A 16,568-nucleotide genomic window follows, 5' to 3' on the forward strand; every position below is an offset into this window, starting at 1 on the left:
AGACGGGAGCGAGGCAGGGGCTCATGAGCTTCTGATGGCCCCAGCCGGAGTTTGGAACAGCAGGCCCCGCCGGAACTTGGAGCAGGGGGCTGAGCACGCCGGCGTCAACAAACACCCATCGTGTACGGAACTCGCTCGTGGATGAAGGAAGCTCAAAGTCAATCCCCGCGCCCGCCGTCACGGTCACGGCCTGGAAGCTCACGCACCCCGAGCTCTGACGAGGATCAGCCAGATGCAACGAGAAGAAATGGCGGAGGAAGGCCACCGAGGGAGCGATGCCCACCATGGCTTCACACAAGAAGGCGAAAACGGCAAGAAGGGTCACAGATTGAGGGTCAAGGTGCAGCATGTGGATCTGATAATGCTCGAGCACCGCGTTGAAGAAGGCAGAGAAGGGAGGAATCAGGCCAGCCCAGAGGGCGTCTATGAAGATTGGGACTTTGGTGGCTGCCCGAGCCATACGAGTGCGAGACGCAGGTCAAGCCACCGTCTCTCCCCACTCGTTGAAGCTAGAAGCAAGCATCAAACGCACCTTGTCCATGGCCTCGTCGTTCAGCACTCGGGATCGGCCTAGCGCCGGCTCGACGGCCGGAGGAGCGCTTAGCGGAGACAAGGGCTTCTTTCCCTTATCTGCTTGTTTCGGCGCCATGGCAACGAAGCAGGCGGAGGGCAGGTCAGATTGGAGAAGAGAAACAGAATCTCGGGGAAGCATGGAGATTGGGGAAGCGAGGCGCAGACGATGGAGCAATAACTGTGTAAGCTGTGGGGGCCGCATAGCCAGGCAGATTTAAAGGCTTCGTGGGGAAGCGAAGACGCCCATGTCCAATCAACCGCCACGTGTCTACCGAGGCCGCAGGCTTTTGGGTACTGCGGTGCTCCGTACTTGACCCTTGGCTTCGCCGCGAAGCCAAGCCCGAGCGCACCTTGGGCCCGGGGGCTAGTCGGCGTTCTGGGAATGGGGGTCCCCAGACTTGCCTGCCTGCGGCCCATGGCGTGACTAAGTCAGCGGGCCGTACGGCCCATCTTCATCAACAAGGCATCCAAGACCCTCGTGAGGGGCCAAGCCTCGGGAGGCGGACGACGCAAGACCTCCTCAGGTGTGGCCTAGCCAGGCAGGCTCACGAGGAGTGGAGATATCAAGGTGGGGCAAACCTCACGAGGCTCTCGTGACGTCAGCCATGACGATCGGCGCCAGGCGGGCGCCAGCGGGCGCAGCGTCCTTGTGTCCTCTTTGGTGCTAAGGAGGCAAGCGCAGGTGAGGAGTACCGAGGCATCAGGCAAAGGTTGCCATATCGGTGCAACGAGACCAAGACCAGAAGGACGGCAGGACGGAGGTCATCGTGGAGCCCAAGACGGAGTCACCACCAGAGGCTTTCGCAGGCGAAGACCACTTTTGTCAGGATAGCTTGTACTAGCTGTCCCCCTTCAAATTCGCCCGCCGTTGTTGGCTCCCTTCCCGCTCAATATTTGGGGAGAGGACCAGGGCCTATATAAGTAGAACTAGCCACCACAGTAGGGGCAACTCAGCCTGATCTGATCTGATCGAGAGCCTACCCTAGACACAAGAACACCTCAACCTCAGGAGGCTGTTCTTCCCCTTGTACTGTTCATCATCAGCCCAAGAGGCAATCCACCACCACACACTGGAGTAGGGTATTACACCACAACGATGGCCTGAACCAGTATAAATCTCGTGTCTTCCTGTGTTGCGAGTTCGTCGAGTTCGTCCGTGAGATCTTAGTGAGCTAGGGCGTGGATCGGTAGGAGGGAAAGACTTCGCGCGCACCCCAGAGTTCGAACCTTAAGGGTTTTGCCGGAACCCCACATCCGACAGTATGCATGTCAGATATTGTAGACAGTCATGCTGAACATGTAGAGAAAAAGAGAAGAGTTTTGCGCGGCAATACAATGTCATGCAGACATTGCTCCATGGTGGGTTCAATGGCAAACCCTCCCCACCCCTCTCCAGATTGTAATCCAGAGGAAGATATCTGTTCTGAGGCGGATTCAGACACCGTTGACCACTCCTATTTACCCCCAAGGTGTTTGCTCTACCTTGGCATGATGATGCTAGTCATATCATGCATATGTTGCCTTGCAGTGCCTACTTTTGACATCATATATGTGATCTGCTTAGTTTAGACATGTTCTGTAATGCCACCTGTTTAGTTTCTATATCATATATGGGAACTGTGCAGTCTCATGTCTTTTAGCCAGCCATAATATACGTGAAATGTGCAATGCAATCCTGTTTAACCAAGCATCATATATTTGAATGATATCTTGCCCATCCTTTTCTTCATTACATTTCCATTTGTCGACAATGTTTGTACATTAAACTACTCTTCCTGTGAATCAGCCATTTGGGTGGAAGATTGAAAAATCTGGAGTGAAAACAAGGCCTTCAGCGCAGACAGTGCTACCTGTCGAAGCAGATCTCTTGTTGGGTCCCGATAGCTCCTCAGAGATGGATTCAGAGACAGATGACCAGTCCTATTCCCCCACCGAGGTGTATGCTATAACTTGGCACGGTTATACTGCTCATATCATGCATATGGTGTCTTGCATTGCATAGATTAGACATCATATACACAATATTCAACACCATGTTCTTAGTTCAGACATCATATCTAATGCCCTCTGTTTAGCATATAAATCACATATGTGAATTAAATGATGCGATCCTGATTACTTAGATAACATGTAGGTGAATTATGTCATGCGATCCTGTTTAGTTATTCATCATATCTTTGAATTATGTTATGCTTTGCTATCCAGTTTAGATAGACATCATATATGTGAAATTATGTCATGCTATCCGTTTTAGTTAAACAATATACATGTCAACTATTTCATGCCCTCTTTTTTCCACACTATCTATTGCATCTGTCTCTCATACAATGTCTGTACATTCAACTATGTTTCCTGTTTATCAGCCATTTGAATTGGAGCGGGTGATGCCAGCATCTAGCGGACTAAAAACACGGTCTTCAAATAAAACAGTGCTACCTCTTGGTGGAGATAGCATCCCGGTTGTACATGCACGAGAACCAGCCCTACCACACATAACCCAAACTCTCGCAGATTGTACCCCTACTGCGATGGACAGAGAACCAACTTCACCCAATCTAACCCCAACCCCAGCAGATAGTAACCCAGTTCCTGTTGACACATCACCATCTCCACCACAGAGCTCCCAAACAAGGGTAGTTAGTAAGGCAGCTCCAGTGCCCAAAGGGCCAGTACTACCATGGCGAACCCCAACTCCACCAGTTAGTACGCCTATTCCTGTGGAGGAAGCACAACCAGCTAGTCGTAGTTTAGCATCTATCGCATTTGATGTTGTTAAATCGTATGTGCATATCTTCCCATCTTGGAAATATTATACTGAAGATGAAGGAAAATGCCAGTTGCAGGTGTTTGTCCAGGAGTTATGTGTAAGTAATGTTATTCATGGCAATTACTTTGCTTTGTCCCATACATCCTACCTCCATGATGGTTATAATACAACAAATTTTCCCATTTTTCTCTATAGAGAAGGACCGATTTGGAAACTCAGGATGAGGTAACCTGTGCTAATACCTCTGCCAAGAATGCTTGGTGGCAGTATCGGAATTACCTGAAGAAAACGTACTTCACCGGCAAAGAGAGTCATCAAATTCCCTTACGTTCTCCTAAGACACATTTACTGGATGATGACTGGGAACGCCTTGTTCTGTACTGGTCCCGAACCAAGAATGTGGTAAGGTCTATGAGCTCATTTTCTATTTTTAAGTACTATATTCTTGCATCTTACTGTACTCTGTTCATGTAGAACAAGTACCTAAACCTGAAGAACAACTGTTCTAATTTAAGATTCCATTTCTATCATAGTTCAAAAAAGCGCTAGGTGTTAATTGTGCGTTTTGCCACCGCCTTGCGCTTTACTGACCAAAGCGCATGCTTATGCGCAGTTATGCACAATGCATTTCGCCAACGCCTAGAGCCTAGGCGCGCTTAAGCGCTCGCTTAGGCACGCCTTTTTTAACTATGATTGCTATCGTGCATACTGCTTTGCTCTTGTATCACTGTATTTACTCATACAAACTTATTTTTAAATTGAAGGATCCAATCGAAACTTCAATGGCACAGCAGGTATGTTCACACATGTTTCTTTAACAGGCTTGCTCTTATCAATAGCTCTGTTGATTTCAATTTCAATTGTGTATACAGTTGACTTCTCATATCATGCACATTACTAGCATCACAACAGAGCCAATAGTGTTGTTGTACATGTAGACCCGTGGTACCCATCTGAAATCTTGTTGTGCCGTGTAGTTTCCCACGCTTTGTATTCTTTCACTGCTGCTTTGTCTTGAACTGATATGATTTGAACCGTGTCTCTATTTTGATTTGGCAAGACAATGCAGTGACCATAGGACATAGATATATGTTTGTTTGATGCTTTTATTATGTACTAGTACTTGGCAATAGAAGACTTGGTAGTTTAATCCTGTCCACCTTACTAATGAACTGGTTCACCGAAATGAGTTTCATATACTAGTACATGCTAAACTGTTATGTGTCTGCTTGTTTCTTCTTTTAGAATGCTGACGGAATATTGGGGAAGAGTGCCTTATTAAGCAATGGTAAAGGAAGTAATGCAGATAAGGTTCATGATAGTGACACATCCTTGTTGGTCTCCAACAAAGCTGATAAAACAACTAAGGAAGACTATCTCGAAGGCAGTGAGACAACCCCAAAGTCCTGTCTTGGTTTAGTGTTGGAGTTACTGGCCACTACCGCTTGCACAAGCTATTCAAACTCACTGTCTGAATCAGTTCGGTTTCTTGAGTCTCAACTACAAGCTGAAAGATATCGATCAGCTATGCTGCGACAAGAAGCAGAAGGACTGCGGAAGTCCCTGGAGCATTCAGATGCATACTTTCTGGTGCAACAGCAAGCGTTGGAGGATTTTAGCGCCAAATAGGACAAAGCTAATAAGCTTGCTAAGCTTATTGCTAGCATGGTGGATACCACGTTTCTTGAGCTCTTCTGAAGTTATTTCAGTTATGCTCTTGTTTTGCTGCCGCGTTTATTTGCACTGGTGGCCAATTTTGACCGCCAGTGTATGTAATATGCTGCTTTGTTCCCTATTTTTGCACTGGTGGCGAACTTTGATGCCTAGTGGATGTAATATGTGTAATAGCGGTAATAGGCTAGCATTAATTGCTTGCCTATTTATTTCCTTATTGTCTTGTTTAGTTGTTTGCTTGTAGTCACTGCAGTTCTTTTTCTGTGTTTTTCTAGTGGCCACAATAACCTATTTTTTGGAAACTAGGCCAAAATAATCATGGCAACACACGGACTGTTGTAACCATGGGCCTCCTGCGGGCTGTATGATCCATGGGCCTTCTACGGGCCGTAGGATCCATTGGCCTTCTATACGGGCCGTAGGATCCATGGGCCTTCTACGGGCTGTACGATCCATGGGCCTTTTACGGGCCGTAGGATCCATGGGCCTTGTACGGGGCGTATCGTCATTTCGCCAATCATGGGCCGTACTATTCATGGACAATAACGGGCCGTTTATTGGCCGTATTTGATAACTCTATGAAAACAGCCCAACGGGTTTTTTTCGACATGAAAACGGCCCAACGTATTAACGGGCCACAAACGGGCCGACTGTAACCACTGGCTGAATTTGGCCCACAAGCAGAAAATGACAGTAACGGGCCGTAAGTAACCGAATGCTGGAAATGAGCCCAAGAATAAATGGGCCCTGCGAAGGCCGAAAGATATCGTGGGCTGGAAACGGCCCAACGGAATAATGGGCCGTTAATGGGTATAAAGTGATACACTGTTCATTACGGGCCAGTTTTACCACGGGCCGTTAAGGGGCCGAGGGTTACTAAGGGCCTCATATGGGCCGAAAGACGTCATGGGCCATACATGGGCTGGAAGTTAAAATGGGCTGGATTATATTGGATGGCCCAGATGACGCTACTGGGTCTAATTCGGATAGGCCGTAAATGAGCCCTTGGATAGCGGGCTGTAAATGGGCTATATGCGAACAAGCCGTTAACAGGCTTGCCGTGGGCCGGCCCGCCACCTTTTGACCAAGTCAAACGGGCCGGCCTTTTCACAGGAATGGGCCTCTGTTGGGCCGTGCCACGTGTCGGCATATCATAGGCGCTTTGGGTCCAATGAGTGGATGACATTTGTCCCATCGGTGAGCCGACACGTGTTTCCTCCAGCCAATGAAGATTTTACACGTGGAAAATCCCCATTGGTCGGGGCTGTTAACGGGTTATCAGATCCAAAACCGGACCCGATAGCTTAACGGTGTTCCGTTACGGTGGATGCCACGTGTCGGTCACCCTTGACGAAAGCACTTCTGTGACGCGCGATTTATCGTCATGGAAGTGGACACTTCCGTGATGATAATTTTGGTAATGTCACGGAACACTTCTACGACAGCACAGGTATGGCTATCTTGATTCTGTCATAAATTTGTCATGGATGTACATGCATGACAGAAAACGTGACCTACTGTGACAAACACGTATCATCACGGCAGTGTATTTTTTTGTAGTGCTACCTTTGTAACTACCCAGTCACGGAGTAGCGTTTAGTCGGCCCAAAGCAAGTCTGTCACCATCCCGAGTACATGTGCCAGCTCAGGTCTTAGGACATAGAACGTATGTTGTACTAGGGACTCATAGATGACATATCGCTGCGTCTCATAGTTGGGTCTGTCCGACTTGGATCTTATCTTGACTCGGATCCGACTACGTCGAATCCGACCGGATCCTTCCAAGTCCATATTATCCGGTTAGCATCCATTGCCCCATGGCTAGTGAGACCAAGCCATCGACCGTGTCATATGCTAGTCTAGGTGGCGACGCGTCGACACAGCCCTTTCGACTAGGGACCTTTTAGGACAGTTATCATACAATGCATAGTCCCACAAACAAGTCACGTACTTGCTAATACACATCATTGATAATGTCCAAGGACTATCTTTATTCATAAACGCATAGGAAATATCATCATACATGATTGCCTCTAGGGCATATCCAACAACATGAAGATTGAAAACTGTTAAGGTCTAAAAAAAGAGTGTCAAAGAGCAACAACTGAATGGTTAATTCTAGTACACTATATGCGGGCTTGTGATAACCCACAAGTATAGGGGATCATTACTGTTTTTGAGGGTAGAGTATTCAACCCAAATTTGTTGATTTGACACAAGGGGAGCCAAAGAATATTAGCAAGTATAAGCAGTTGAGTTGTCAATTCAACCACACCTGTAAGACTTGATATCTACAGCAAAGTGATCACTAGCAAAGTAGTATGGCAATTTGATAGTAGCGGTAACAATGGCAATAGTAACAGTAGCAGTTTTGTAGTGATTGTAACAGTAGCAACGGTGAAAGTAACTTAGCAAAGATCAATATATGATAAGCGCGTAGGCACTAGATCAGCGATGGATAATTGTGTTGGATAATATTCATCATGTAGCAGTTATAACCTAGAGTGACACAGAACTAGCTCCAATTCATCAATGTAATGTAGGCATGTATTCCGTATATAGTAATACATGCTTATGGAAAAGAACTCGCATGGCATCTTTTGTCCTACCCTCCCGTGGCAGCGGGGCCCATAAGGAAACTAAGGGATATTAAGGCCTCCTTTTAATAGAGAACCAGAACAAAGCATTAGCACTTAGTGAATACATGAACTCCTCAAACTACGGTAATCACCGGAAAGAATTCCAATTATTGTCACCTTGGGGGATGCGGATCATAACTCGTAATAGGTGCATATAACTTGCAAGATAGGATCAAGAACACGCATATATTCATGAAAACATAATAGGTTCAAATCTGAAATCATGGCACTCGGGCCCTACTGACAAGCATTAAGCATAGCACAGTCATAGCAACATCAATCTCAGAACACAATGGATACTAGGCATCAAGCCCTAACAAAACTAACTCGATTACATGATAAATCTCATCCAACCCATCACAGTCCAACAAGCCTACGAAGGAATTACTCACCCCTGGCGGTGAGCATCATGAAATTGGTGGTGAAGGAAGGTTCATGATGATGACGGCGACGGATTCCACCCTCCGGAGCCCCGAACGAACTCCAGACCAGCCCTCCCGATGAAGAACAGGAGGTGGCGGCGGCTCCGTATCGTAAAACGCGATGAATTATTCTCTCTGATTTTTTTCTTGGCGAATAGGTATATATGGAGTTGGAGTTAGGGTTGCCGGAGGTCCAGGGGCCCCACAAGCTTAGTAGGCGCGCCCTGGGTGGTGGGCACGCCCCCCGAGCTTGTGGCTCCTAGGTGGCCCCCTGTATCTTTTTCCGCCGGTATTTTTTACATATTCCAAAAATATTCTCCATATATTTTCAGGTCAATCCGAAAACTTTGATTTCTGCACAAAAACAACATGGCAATTCTGCTGAAAACAATGGCAGTTTGGGTTAGTTCCATTCAAATCATGCAAATTAGGGTCCAAAACAAAAGCAGAAGTGTTTGGAAAAGTAGATACGATGGAGACCTATCAACTCCCCCAAGCTTAACTCATTGCTTCTCCTCAAGCAATTGAGTTGACAAACTGAAAGTGACAAAGAAAACTTTTACAAACTCTGTTTGATCTTGTTGTTGTAAATATGACTAACCATGTTCAGGTTTGCAGCAAAGATTATAAACTAACCATGTTCGCAATAACATTTAGGTCTCACATTTACTCACATCAATAACATAACCAACTAGAGAGCGACAATAATATATCTCGAATGACAACACTTTTTTCAAAACAATCATGATATAATGGAATCTCGCTAGCCCTTTCTGAGACCGCAAAACATAAATGCAGAGCACCTCTGAAGTTCAAGCACTGACTAATCATTGTAATTCATGGCAAAGAAGATCCAGTCGCACTCATACTCAATATCATCTAAAAACAAAGCATACAAATGACAATAGTGCTCTCCAGCAGGTGCTTCAATGAGAATATGATGACTCAACAATAAAGTAAATGGATAGGCCCTTCGTAAAGGGAAGTAGGAATATGATGACTATGCAACAAAATTGCACTGAAAAACAGATCCGACGAGAAAATGGCGAACGAAGAAGAGGGCGAATAAAAACGGCAAATTTTTGTGAAGTGGGGGAGAGGAAAACGAGAGGCAAATGGCAAATAATGTAAATTGCAAGGAGATGAGACTTGTGATTAGGAATCTGGTAGATGTTGATGATGTCTCCCGGCAATGGCGCCAGAAATTCCTTTTGATGCGGCTTGAACTACGTCGGTATTTCCCCAAAGAGGAAGGGATGATGCAACACAGCTACGGTAGGTATTTCCCTCAATGATGAGACCAAGGTTATCGAACCAGTAGGAGAACCACACAACACCACGTAAACAACTCCTGCACACAAAGAACAAATACTTGCAATCCGACATAAGAGGGGTTGTCAATTCCTCACGGGTAAAAAAGATAGGTAAAATTATAGTAGATTGGATAAATAGATCTCACGGGAATGCGAGATAAAATAAATAACAATAAATTGCAGCAAAGTATTTTTGGATTAATAGATCTGAAAATAAAAGCAAATAAAAATAGATCACGAAGGCAAATATAATAAAGAAGAGACCCGGGGCCCGTAGATTTGACTAGTGGCTTCTCTCGAGAAAAATAGCATACGGTGGGTAAACAAATTACTGTTGGGCAATTGATAGAACTTCAAATAATCATGACGATATCCAGGCAATAATCATTATATAGGCATCACGTCCAAGATTAGAAGACCGACTCCTGCCTGCATCTACTACTATTACTCCACACATCGACCCCTATCCAGCATGCCTTAGTGTATTAAGTTCATGGAAAAACGGAGTAATGCAATAAGAACGATGACATGATGTACACAAGATCTATTTATGTAGAAATAGACCCCATCTTGTTATCCTTAATAGCAACGATACATACGTGGTGGTTCCCCTTCTGTCACTGGGATCAAGCACCGTAAGATCGAACCCATCACAAAGCACCTCTTCCCACGGCAAGAAAAATTGATCTAGTTGGCCTAACTGATCATAAACTCAAAGTTCATCGGATCCCAACAAACACACCGCAAAAAGAATTACATCAAATAGATCTCCAAGAGACCATTGTATTGAGAATCAAAAAAGAGAGAGGAATCCATCTAGCTACTAACTACGGACCCGTAGGTCCACAATGAACTACTCATGCATCATTGGAGAGGCACCAATGAGGATGATGAACCCCTTCGTGATGGTGTCTAGATTGGATCTGCTGAATCTGGAACTTGCAGCGGCTGGAATTGATTTTCGTCGACTCCCCTAGGGTTTCTTGAACTGGGGTATTTATAGAGCAAAGAGGCGGTGCGGGAGGCCACCAAGGTGGGCACAACCCACCTGGGCGCGCCTGGGCCCCCAGGCGCGCCCTGGTGGGTTGTGCTCCCCTCATGTCCTTTCTTGGCCCAACAGGTGTCTTCTGGACCAAAAAAATCACCAAAAAGTTTTGCTGCATTTGGACTCCGTTTGGTATTGATTTTCTGCGAAGTAAAAAACAAGCAAAAACAGCAACTGGCACCGGGCACTATGTCAATAGGTTAGTCCCAAAAAATGATATAAAATGATTGTAAAACATCCAAGAATGATAATATAACAACATGGAAAAATAAAAAAATATAGATACGTTGAATATGTATCAGTACCCTCCATACCAACAACAATCCGGGGGAGTTTTGTTTCATTATTATATTTTGATTTTGATCATATGACTGGGCATCCCGATTACCAGCCACTTTCTCATGCATGACAAGCGAATAAACACTCATTCTGAGAATAATCCACCTAGCATGGAAGATACTGACAACCCCCTGTCGCTACATGAGCGATTCGGGCACACAAAATAGATTATTATTTGAAGATTTAGAGTTTGGCACATGCAAATTTACTTGGAACAGCAGGTAATTACCGCATATAGGTAGGTATGGTGGACTCATATGGAACAACTTTGGGTTTAAGGAAGTTGTAGGACCAAAAGTATGTCTAGAGGGGGTGATTAGACTACTTGACCAAATAGAAAACTACCATTTTCCCAATTTAGTTGTGGTAAGATTTTAGCAATTAGCACAAGTCAAGCAATCAACCTACACATGCAATTCTAAGAGTATAGCAGCGGAAAGTAAAAAATTGCATATGAAGGTAAAGGGAAGGGTTTGGAGAAGGCAAACACAATGGAGACACGTAGATTTTTGGCGTGGTTTCGATAGGTGGTGCTATCGTACGTCCACGTTGATGGAGACTTCAACCCACGAAGGGTAACGGCTGTGCGAGTCCACGAAGGGCTCCATCCACGAAGGGTCCATGAAGAAGCAACCTTATCTATCCCACCATGGCCATCGCCCACGAAGGACTTGCCTCACTCGGGTAGATCTTCACTAAGTAGACGATCTCCTTGCCCTTACAAACTTCTTGGTTCAACTCCACATCTTGACGGAGGCTCCCAAGCGACACCTAACCAATCTAGGAGACACCACTGTCCAAAAGGTAATAGATGGTGTGTTGATGATGAACTCCTTGCTCTTGTGCTTCAAATGATAGTCTCCCCAACACTCAAAACTCTCTCTCTCCCTCTCAGATTTGGCTATGGTGGAAGAGGGATTTGAGTGGAAAGCAACTTGGGGAAGGCAAGAAATCAAGGTTCAAATGGTAGGAATGGAATTTCTTGATCTCAACACATGAGTACGTGGTTCTCTCTTAGAAAATGAATGGTGCAAGTGTAGGTACATTCTGATGGCTGTCTCACAAATGGAGATGGGGGTGGAGGGGTATATATAGCCTCCACACAAAATCCAATAGTTACACACATTTGACTCATCTTGGTGGCACCGATTAGTTAAAGTCGGTGGCACCGATCTATTAAAAAATATGAACGTTGGGAATCTCGGTGGGACTGACTAGAACAACTCGGTGGGACCGTTGTGCTAGGGCTTAGGGCAAACCTCGTCTCGGTGGCTCCGATTGCATCAACTCGGTGGACCCGGAGTGAAACAATAAGGCAACAGAGTGTCAGCAAGCCATCTCGGTGAGACCGATTGTAATTCTCGGTGAGACCAAAATAATCGCAACAAGTAACAGAGAGTTGGCAATGCCATCTTGGTGGGACGAGAGTTGGCAATGCCATCTCGGTGGGACTATGATCTGTATCGGTGTGACCGAATCATTAGGGTTTCTGGAAGTGGCTATGTCAAATGAACTCGGTGGCTCCGGGTAGAAAGAATCGGCGGGGCCGAGTTGGAGTTTAGGGTTTTGACATATTTGGATGGAGAAAGTGGTTGAGGGTTTTGGAGCAATATCACTAAGCACTTTGAGCAAGTAGACCATTAAGAAACACCTCATCCCCTTTTAATAGTATTGGCTTTCCGATGGACTCAATGTGATCTTGGATCACTTAAACAAAAATGAAGAGTCATGAGCTTATGCCAATCTTTGTCCTTAGCATTTTGAGGGGTCCACATCTCTAGTCCATGGCATGCCAATCATTGAACATCCTGAAATATTTATCTTGAATGGATATTAGTTCAATGAGCTATATGTTGTTATGAATTACCAAAACCACCCGGGGATTAGTTGCACTTTCAATCTCCCCATTTTTGCTAATTGATGACAACATATAGATCAAAGCTTCGACAAATGATTAAATGAATGAAATACATCATCGCTTTGAGAAGTATATGATAAGCAAGAGCTCCCCCTAAATTTGTGCATTATTAAAATTTACATTTGAATGCAAATGCACAATCAATAAGGGTCATGGGTCACTCTTCCATGTCACATACATCTTGGTGGAGCGCACAAAATGATATAAGTGAAATAACATGCACGCATCACCAAGGACATAAGTGAATGATCATACACAAATAATTGTAGAGATAAGCATGAAGCACACAATAAGCATAGTATGATCAACCACACAACCAAACATAGTATCTCATGAGCATCAAACGAACAATGTAGCAAAAACTCAAATAAAACAAAAGAGCAAAAGCGAGACACACTCTCTCTTGAAGCCTATGATCTATACACTTTCTCCCCCTTTGGCAACAAGTTACCAAAAAGATCGAAAAGGTATAGAGCTATGCGTCTCTCTATGATGAGGACATCAATACCATTGTTACACCCACAACCCCTGCTGCTATACATACTGGACCAATTACTAGAGCTCGCGCACGCCAATTAAATTCTCTGGTACTTTCGTTTCTTGGTAATGATTCTAATGTTCATGAGAATATGATGCTACCTAAATTGGATACATTTTCTTGCTTACAAATGAAGGGCCTAGCTTGGACAATAGGGATGAACATTGGAGCAAGATTAAGCATGGAGATGATGGCATGCGCAAGGGGAACAAGAACGGAGTTACAAGTGATGATTTCAGGACATTGAAGCCACCATAATGAGTGCATGAAGCCTTGGACAAAATATACAAGATGCCACTTTATAAATTTCGTCCACATGCTATTATAGGTGCTGTGTCACCTTATTTTTGGGCCAGGCCCATGTAATTTTGAAATAGTCAAGTATAGGCTGTTTTTAGAGTCTGTATGTGTGGGAAACAAGAATTAGGGTTGGTTTCGGACCCCTCCTCCAAGGGCCACGAAATTCCCCCCTCTTCCTCCATATATACAGCCCTTAGGGCATTGTTTAGACTTTGGGTTTTGTTTAGATTAAAAGTTTGCCATAGATGCAACTTCGCGTACTTTGTTTGTGTTCAACGACCAGACCAAGGCGTCACAGAACCCCACCTTGATCAATAAAGCTTTCCTCTTATATTCGCAATATCCTGATTGCAATCTTAGTTTCTTGCTTGTTCTTCGTTTGCTTGCAGGAAATAGACCCTCGTGGTCAGGTTGATCGTGCTCCGGCGTTGTCAATAACCTCTCGGAGTTGGTTTAGCGATTGCTAAGGCGCGACGTCCTCACACGTTCGTAGTCGGATCATCAAAGTCTACTCCATCAAAAACGATAGCCACCATCTCATCGAAAGACGGGACACCTTTGCCTCTGTCAAGTGGTATCAGATTTCCAGGTTGCTCGGTGAGATTTTATAGTTTTTTGTAGTTTAGATCGAGTCTGTTCTTCATACCTATAGTCCACGAAAAAGCCAAAAAATTAGGGTTAGTTCATCCTATCCGAACCAGTCTGAGCCTTTGCATAGTCTTTTCAGTATTTTGATTTGTTGAATTTGCGGTTGCATCGTCGTGTCAAGTTGTTGGTCTTAGTGTCTAGTCTTTTAGAGTTTCGAGTTCTGGTCATAAGTTGTCACGCCACCACCACACCATCATCATCGCCCTTGCCATCTACCACCACCACTTATCCGCCACCGCTCTGAATCTGTATCCATATACCACCACCAATCCATATCCATATACCACCACCGATCCGTATCCATATACCACCACCGCTACCATATACCACCACCGCTACCATATACACCACCGCTGCCATATCCTACCACCATATATCCACCAGCAATCCGAGTTCCTTTCATAATAGGTTTGTTTTCGAGATCCATCTAATTTCCGATTCGTGTTTCCTTGCCTGAGTAGGTTTCAGAAAAAAAAGAGTCTGGAGACCCCCGAGCAGTTTTTAGGCCAAAATTTCGGCGACCAAAAATATTTTTCCCTATCCTATTTTAAAGCTTTTCTGAGTCTTTCGAGCCACGTGCCATCAGTGATTTTTTGTCGCACTTTTTTTTCGTCGCTGCCCTGATTTCCGAAAAGTAGTCAAAAAAATTTCGTGCCCATCCTGTCATTTTAACCTGGGAAGAGTTTTGAGACACTCGCCACTATAGTAATTTTTCGCAAAAAAAGAAAAAAGAGGAGCGCAAAAAAAAAAACAGAGCAAAAAAAATTCCAGAGTGTGCTTTTCCCTTGTTTACGTGCACAGCCGTGATTTTGTTAGTGTTCTAGGCTCCCGTCTCTAGCACGGTCTAGCCTAGGACCAGCACAGTACCGTCGTTGAGCGTTCATTCAACTTTGCATCTCTGAATTGATTATTGCCGACCCTTTTTGCTACCATATTATAAGCCATCCCAGCTCCACATACATCTACGTCATGCATTTGACTCTCCTTGGCAATCACTCTATCCAAGCTTTTTAGAGTTTTGATTACAATGGTTGCCGATCACCACCTGCTGCTTGGTAAGAACTGGTAAGATTTTGAGATTCGCTTGACGGATTTGTGACACACCAGCACCACTTCCTAGTGGTATGTAGGATCATATTCTTGTGTGTTTCTATTGCTGCTAACCATGGCAGGATCACAAGCCGACGAGACTGACAGGGAGAACATGACGAACAAAGAGTTACATGATAAGTTTCAGCAAATGATGAGTGGACAGGTGGAAGATGTGCCAAATAGATTTGAAGATGCCATGGAGAAGATAGATGGCATTGAGAAGGCGTTCGAAACAAAGCTCGATAACAAGTTTAATGAATTGCTCGCGCGTCTTCCACAACCACCGCCCGCTGCACCTGTCGCACCTCTACAACAAAAACAAGAACAACAACATTGCCTTCCAAATCAAGTGGGACGAGCACAGCGTGTTCCCCTTGAGCCTGGTCAAACTTCTGGTGCTGCTGTACCTACTGTTGATGCTTCTGTAGCTCCTGCTGCTACTGCAGAGGTGGAGGACCATTACGAGGATGAGGTTGATCAAAATCAGAATTACGTGCAACCACCAGTACCACCACCACCAGGTCGTCCTCATGCATATCATCGCAACGGTAGGGCTGCACCACCTGAGGTACGAGATCATGACCATCTTCCTAAACTAAAATTGAATATTCAACCATTTGAGGGTAGATATGTTCCTGATATATATCTTACTTGGGAGTTAGAAACTGAACAACGATTTACATGTTTACAATATCCTGAGGAGAGACGTGTTCCTGCTGCTGTTTGTGCTTTCACTAGCTTTGCATGTGTTTGGCCTCGGAACACGGAGACCGAAAGGTCGAGCGTGAATCATATAGTAGATATGATCAACATAGTGATGTTCACCATTGAAGCTACTCCATCTCACGTGATGATCGGACATGGTTTAGTTGATTTGGATCACGTAATCACTTAGATGATTAGAGGGATGTCTATCTAAGTGGGAGTTCTTAAGTAATAAGATTAATAGAAATTAAATTTATCATGAACTTAGTACCTGATAGTATCTTGCTTGTCTATGTTAATTGTAGATAAATGGCCCGTGCTGTTGTTCCGTTGAATTTTAATGCGTTCCTTGAGAAAGCAAAGTTGAAAGATGATGGTAGCAATTACACGGACTGGGTCCATAACTTGAGGATTATCCTCATTGCTGCACAGAAGAATTACGTCCTGGAAGCACCGCTGGGTGCCAGGCCTCCTGCAAGAGCAACACCAGAAGTTATGAACGTCTGGCAGAGCAAAGCTGATGACTACTCAATAGTTCAGTGTGCCATGCTTTACGGCTTAGAACCGGGTCTTCAACGATGTTTTGAACGTCATG

Source organism: Triticum aestivum, chromosome 1D (genome assembly GCF_018294505.1).
Source record: "Triticum aestivum cultivar Chinese Spring chromosome 1D, IWGSC CS RefSeq v2.1, whole genome shotgun sequence".
NCBI classification, from domain to species: Eukaryota; Viridiplantae; Streptophyta; class Magnoliopsida; order Poales; family Poaceae; genus Triticum; species Triticum aestivum.